The following is a 7,235-nucleotide window of genomic DNA, read 5'->3' as shown; positions in this document are numbered from 1 at the left end:
AATTCTAATTCTGTCAGAGATCCTAACCCTAATAATAATAATAATGATAGCTCAATTCAAAAGTTAACAAAAGATATTCAGGTTTTTATTTATTCTATTAATTCACTGTGCATCTTGAATTAACTTGCAGTTTAGCTTAAATCTTCCAAATTAGTTTATATGTGCATATATAAAGATGTAATTTTATGTGAAAAACAGAAGATCTTTGGAAGAAGGAGTAATGAGAAAGAAATAGAGGGAGTATAATCAAATACCGTTAAAGATTTTATGGAATTGTCACTTCTGACAATTAATATCTATTAACAAAATAACTAAAAATTAATAAAGAACACACTGCCTTCTAATGTTCTTTAAGAGAGCCATGATCTATCTTCTGAAAAAAAAAAAACTCGTGTTAGATAAACTTTGTCCATGCATAATTTATATTGTTTGCCAATTATTTAACTTAATGAATAAAAATTTATCAAATAAGATTCCATGACAAAAAATATAAAACAGTTACTTAGCAATTGTTTGAGAAAAAGTTATTGTCATGAGTTTTAAGAAACGGAATTGCTATTTCCCTACAAAGCAATGACTTAGGTTTACTAATCTAGTATTTGTAGTAAGCTTAGAGAACATAATTGGCATGAAAAACAACTAACTGTACATCTTGTTTCTTGAATGAGTGATATTTTAAACATTGTCTTTTATTCAAATAAATACTTAGGTTTACATTTCAAAGTAAGTTCAATTTTATCTCCTTTCGGAACAAGTACTTACCCTGCAATTAAATGTACTAGCATATTCAGGTATTTAGAAGCTAAATTTTCTATGTTTTATATGTAGCTCTACATACTCAGAATGACATGATTTTTTTATTCATAAATGTCTAACGTCAGATTTTTGCTTCATCAATATAAATTGTCTCATTAGGTTGTAGTGAAGGCTCCAGTAACCAGAGTGGTCAAAACCATTTCCTGAATTCTAAATTTTAAATCAAATCATTTTTAAGCTTTGATAATATCATTTATTGTCTCTTCAGAGCAATTAATCTAAAACAAATACTACTTTTAAACATTTCACTCACATTGTAAAGAATATTAACATAGGTCAAAAAAAGACTAATTATTCCAGACTCATCATATTTGGTGATCTTAGTGTGAAGAATGCAGAGAGTAGAAGGTTCTTACACTCAATAAATAGTTTTGGTTAAATTAAGTCATATATCTGGATTTCTAATTTGGAGGTTAATCACATGGAAACAGGAAAACAATAAAAAAAAGTACTTTGGAATCAACAGAAAAAGATATTTGTGCATGTACCACAGTTGCTTTATTTGTTTGTAGGTGAACACTGGACTTCGATTTCTATCTTAGCTGTTGTTGTGAATAATGTGAATAACAATGAATTACAGATATATTTATGAGTTACCCAGAGAGAAATAATCACACGATTGGTGGGACAGATCATATTTCAACTTTGGATTTCTTTAGAAAACTGCATACTACTTTCTACAACGAGAACACTAACCTGTATTTTGACCAAGAGTGTCGAAAATTTCCTTTTCTCCACACTGTCGCCAGCCAACATTATTACATTTTGAGTTTTTTTAAAGGGCAGGTTTTTACTGTGTGCAGTACCCAAGACTGGCCTTAAACTCAAATCCTTTTACTCCAACCTCCAATCACGTGGAATTACCAGCCTTTACCTCCACACCTGGTTCCTTGGATATTGTTTATGAGTTATAATAGTTAAGAAGTAGTATCAAAGTAATTTTGAATTGCATTTCTCTAATGACTTCTGCTCACAAAGCATTAAGCTAGCACAGAAGTTGTATTAAATACAAATTTGTAAATCCACAGGCAATTTTCAGGGCTTTTTGGAAAACATGTCTATTCAGAACTTTTGTCCATTTTTAATCAAGTTTCTTGTTAATCTCATCTTTAATCTCTCTATAGAAAATCAATAATTAATTCAAGGTAGTAGAAAGGAAAAAAATTAAGCAGCTCCTAAAATTTTTAAATTTTTAATAACATGATATTGCTTAAATCATTTTCTGTAAACGCTTGAGACTATGTAACTCAATTTAGTTAGACCTTTTACAAGGCTATATATATTTTATTTATTTTACTTTGATTGTTCTTTCCAAAGCCTGTACGGCTAATTTCACTTGCTTTCTTTCAGTCTCATGTAGTACAGATTTCAAACTGAAGAATAAATGGAAGGAAGCAAACAAAAAATACAGTTCCCCTCATCTGATGATGCCTCTACAAGAATGAGGAACGTGTTCATCCTTCTAAGGACCTATGATAAAATATCAAAAAGACATTTTATTCTTCTAGGTCTTCCTTATCTTTGCTATGTAACTTAAATGATGTAAAACACAATATACTGCTCAGATACTTTTATGTTTTATCAAGTTTGCATATTTTTATATGGATTTCACCTCAGTCTACAACATTCCTTCATTGTTCTGTCTCTGATATTTTTACACTATCACGACATAAGATAACCAGTTTGATTTACAGCATGAGAAGTTATCCACCTGGCTTCCTTGGAAGCTGAGCATGGTCAATAGATATTACTTCTGGTTGCTAACACTACATGCAATGGTTTCTGTACTACTTATCATATTCTAATTAGTATTTAAAAAAGAATGCTGGCTAAACTCAAAGGTCATTCATAGGTTTATGTTAAGTGTTTCACAAGTTTTATTCTCTTACTTCCTAAGATAACATTTGGTATAATGCTAATGTTATTACCATTGTAGTGTTGGGAAAAATTGTAGTAAAAAACTCTAAGTGCGTGGCCCAAAGATACACACAGTGAGGAAGGAAATGAGTCAAAGTTTCCAAAAGCCTTTCAGCAGTACCAAAAAGGTGGGTAAAATCTCTCCATTCTCTTATGCTCTCAATTCAATATTCATATTGTCCAAGAAATAATAGCATAGCAAATATTTCCCATGGTGATTGTTTTCTGTCACATTTTGTCTTCAACACAGACTGTGTTGGTGACATTAGGTTATCATGCACAGAGCTGAGCTTACAAATTGAGGTCTGAAGACAGCCAAATTTCTTCTGTCCCACAGTTCCAGTTTCTTTTTTAAAAAGTACTAAAACTTTTAAATATCATCACTTACTATCTTTTAACAATCCCCAAATGAATTAAATTGACATATAATCACTCAAAAGGCTTTCAAATTCGGTGATGATTAAACAGGCCCCCATGAAGTAAATTTTCTTTTACTTTTAAAATTGTTCTAAAAGCCTTGTGCTGGCTGGTCACACCTATAATCCTATCTACTCTGAATATTTGCTCAGGAGATTGAGATCTGTGGATAACACTTGGGAGCCAATCAGGGCCAAAAAAAAAACTTCATGAAATTATTTTTCAAAATGTTTAATGAACTAGCAAAGAGCCAAGAATTGAGATGTAGCTTATATCGTAGCTCACCAATCTAGATAGGAAAGGCCTAGCAAGGCCTTGAAGCCCTGATTTAAATTCTGAGCATTCCAATATACATGCATGGTGTTCTCATGCACATGCGTGTATGCTTGTGCGCTGCTGCACTCACACACACACACATTTATTCAAATTACCTTCATATCAGTGTTCTGAATTAATTTCTTTGTTAACAATATTGTATGTGTAAAATAAAGGAAATAAACTCTTCCATCTAAGAACATTTTTATATGTTTTTTTATGGTAATAATACTGTGCAGAGGGGTCACATTTACATGAACATGGAAACTAGTAAGTTTCCTAACAAGCATTGTTACCTCCTCCTTTATATTTCCCCTACCATCCCTTCCCTCCCACCTCCACAAGTACACTCCCCTCCCCCTTCCTTCCTCTGCCTAAATTGTAAAGTTCATTTTTCAACATAATGTCTTGTGCATCTCATTGTTACAATGGGTCAACCTGTATCGCTATTTGAGCATTTTTTTCCCTTCCCCTCCCCAAATTAGAGAAGCATACATACAAGATGTAAGTGTGCCAACTTCAAATACAGAGAAAACAGGGGTTATAGTGTGGGGAGAAATGTACAAAAAACAAAAAAAAAATGACATCCCACATTATAAGTACGTTAGAAACAATAGCAAGAATCAAAAAACCACTTGTGTCCCTATCTTGGGGTTCAATTTCTTTAACATCATCTTATCTGGTTATATGCACATATCTTTTGAACTTTTCTGCTTATCCCAGACATACATTCGTTATTGAAAATAAGGGAAATCATGGGACCTATATTTCTTTGGACTTGGCTTACTTCACTCAATAAATTTTTTTCCAAGTCTTTCCATTTCCTAACAAATTGGGCGATGTCATTCTTTCTGATGGAGGCAAAGAATTCCATTGTGTATATATAACACATTTTCTTGATCCATTCATCTAATGGGGGCATCTGTGTTGGTTCCATATCTTAGCTATCGTAAATAATGTTGCAATAACCATAATTGTGCTGGTAGTTTTAGTATGGTCTTTTTTATGATCATTTGGATAAATCCCCAAAAGTAGGATTACTGTGTTATAGGGGAGTTTTATGTGGAGTCTTCTGAGGCACCTCCATACTGCTTTCCAAAGTAGTTGAACAAGTTTACACTCCCACCAAGAATGCAGTACGGTTCCCTTGTGGCCACATACGTTTCAGCATCTGTTGCTGTAAAAATATGGAACGCTCCAAGACTTTGCATGTCATCCTTGCGCAGGGTGCATGCTAATCTTCTCTGTATCGTTCCAATGTTAGTGTATGTGATGCTAAATTGAGCACAGAACAGTTTTTATATATAAAGTATAATTTTTAATTGATTTTATTAAGCTAGGCAATTCAACAAAAAGTAAGTTCAAAAGAATTGTTGTGAAATTATAGAATCATGTATTTCTTACATAAGCACACATTTAAGAATAAAATCAAGATAGACATGCCAAAAACAAAATAATTCCAGATATTTGTAGTTCAAGAGATGTGTAGGAGGAGAAATTCAATTATTCTATACAAGGTACCTGTCAAAATTAACATTGCAGCAAGTGTTAAGGTTTGTTAAAAGTTTTAATGTTTTAAATATGCTTAATTTTGGGATTTTGCTTATATATGCCAAAAATAGGACTGTTGGGCAGGTATAAAACTTTTCTGTAAAGTATTTAAGATTTATGATAGCAGACATTAAGTACTTAGTATGTACATTTCAGAGTTTATGGAAACTTTATTAATGAGAAGTTGCAAAGTCTTTGTGTAAAGGAGCAGAGTGAAGAGTTACGACTTTAACTACACAGTTTCTGTTAAAACTTTAGTGATTCCTTACTTTATTTGTTAGCAAGGAATAAATGATGATATAAGCCATAATGTACACATGTATGTTACTATTCACACACATACATATTCTCATGTATACATGCACTCATGGAGAAAGACACATAATTACAGAAAACACAAGTTTCACCAGTTGTTGAATATGCCTTAAAAGGAATAATTGGAACAATATATGTTGAAGATGTATTTGTCCCTAAGAGTTCATTTTCCACTCTTCTTATCTCTTAAAACTGGTAGTTTTAGAGAGATTTGACTTTCAAAATGCAGTACAAGTGATAGCAAGTCACTTGGAAACCTCAGTAAGTATAAGTCATATGTGTCTCCCTGCTCCTCACGGAATGCTTACTCTTGTAGATATTCTTAACAACCAAAATAGCAGGAGAATACCCTGGTAAAGAGTAAAGTTATAAGGCTTTAAATGGCATACTTACTTGAGCTCTTTTTCCAACAACCAGCATGAATTCCTAGGCAGATGAGTGAGTCCTCAGAAAACTGGACTCTACATATACATTTAACTAACCCATGTGAAAATTCCTAGGTGAGAAATGCTGACTGAGGTCTTGCTGATTTCCTGCCGAAGAAAATAAGAAAAAAAGAAAGTATTTTTAATGTTTTAAAGTTTGAGAATAATTTGTAACCTGTGAATAAATGTGTAGAACACAAATACCAACTGACAAAAAAATGATGGCATTTCATTTATGTGCTCTTGGACTTGGGCAGTGATTTTAGATGTGTCTTCACAAGTAGAATCAGCATAAATCAAGCCAGCATTTCTTCATTTAAGGTATAAGGAAAGGATTCTGGTTGACCCATTGTAACAATGAAATATACAAGACATTCTAACAGAGGATGGGTGAAGGGGGAGGTGGAGAGGTGTGAAGGGAAGGGATGGTAGGGGAAAAACAAAGGAGGGGGTAACAATGCTCAATAAGAAATGTACTCATTACCTTACTTATGTAAATGTAACCCCTCTGTACAGTATTTATAATAAAAATATATGTTAAAAAGATACAAGGAAAACTTCTGTACTCATATGAAGTTGTATTTGTCACTCAATATAAGTAAGGTATTGGTTTTAGGACCACAGGCTTATTACTTTGGATACTCAAAATCTCTACATGAACACAGTATATTATTTACATCAGAATCTGCCCACAATCTGGCGCAGTATAATTGTTATGAGAATTTTTACTACATTCCATATTTGTAATGAAAACTAAAAGTATATGCAATATAAACAGATACAAATTTTTTCAGATACATTTTTTTTATTTATTTTTTTATTGTGAAGCTACTATAGAGAGGGTTACAGTTACATGAGTGAGGTTATGAGTACACTTCCTCTTGAACATTGTTACCCCCTCCATTGTTTTCCCCCTACCATCCCCTCCCTCCCTCCCTTCCCCGAGGTTCTTTTTTTTTTTGATTGTGATTAAATGATTACATAATTTCAAAGTCACAAGTTCATTCTAACTTCCCTGGAGCAAATTGTCTACCACAGTCTGTAATATATAACAGTGTTCACATGTTATATACCATATTTGTGATCAGCAGCATGGGGATATTTAGTAGTGGTTCAACCAGATGAGCGGGAGTTCTTTGTTTCTTAAGTCCTGTTAGTTTTATCGTATCACCTAACCTTTTGGATTTAGCATCCACTTATCAGGGAGACCATGTACCGTTTGTCTCTTCGTTCTTGGCTTACCTCGCTCAACATGATTCCTTCTAGCTCCATCCATTTCCCTGCAAATGCCATTATTTTGTCATTTCTAATGGCTGCATAATATTCCATTGTGTATAGATACCACAATTTTTGGATCCATTCATCTGTGGTGGGGCATCTAGGTTGTTTCCATATCCTGGCTATTGCGAACAGTGCTGCAATAAACATGGAGGTGCACGTGTCCTTGTATATTGGTTCCTGTTGTTCAGGGTAGATGCC

General features: G+C 33.3%; 1 non-coding gene across 1 annotated transcript; it reads right to left on the bottom strand.

The window, feature by feature from the left end:
- Window positions 1-4,646: 4,646 nt before the first annotated feature.
- On the bottom strand, window positions 4,647-4,753 carry LOC122100033. Its single transcript, XR_006146072.1, has one exon. It is a non-coding gene; the product is annotated as a U6 spliceosomal RNA (small nuclear RNA).
- Between the last annotated feature and the right edge of the window lie 2,482 nt (window positions 4,754-7,235).

The sequence above is a fragment of the Dipodomys spectabilis genome, unplaced genomic scaffold, assembly GCF_019054845.1.
Source record: "Dipodomys spectabilis isolate Male_0828 unplaced genomic scaffold, ASM1905484v1 ptg000554l, whole genome shotgun sequence".
Taxonomy (NCBI): Eukaryota; Metazoa; Chordata; class Mammalia; order Rodentia; family Heteromyidae; genus Dipodomys; species Dipodomys spectabilis.
The sequence above is the reverse complement of the archived record's forward strand: the minus strand, read 5'-3'. Positions and strand labels throughout refer to the sequence as shown.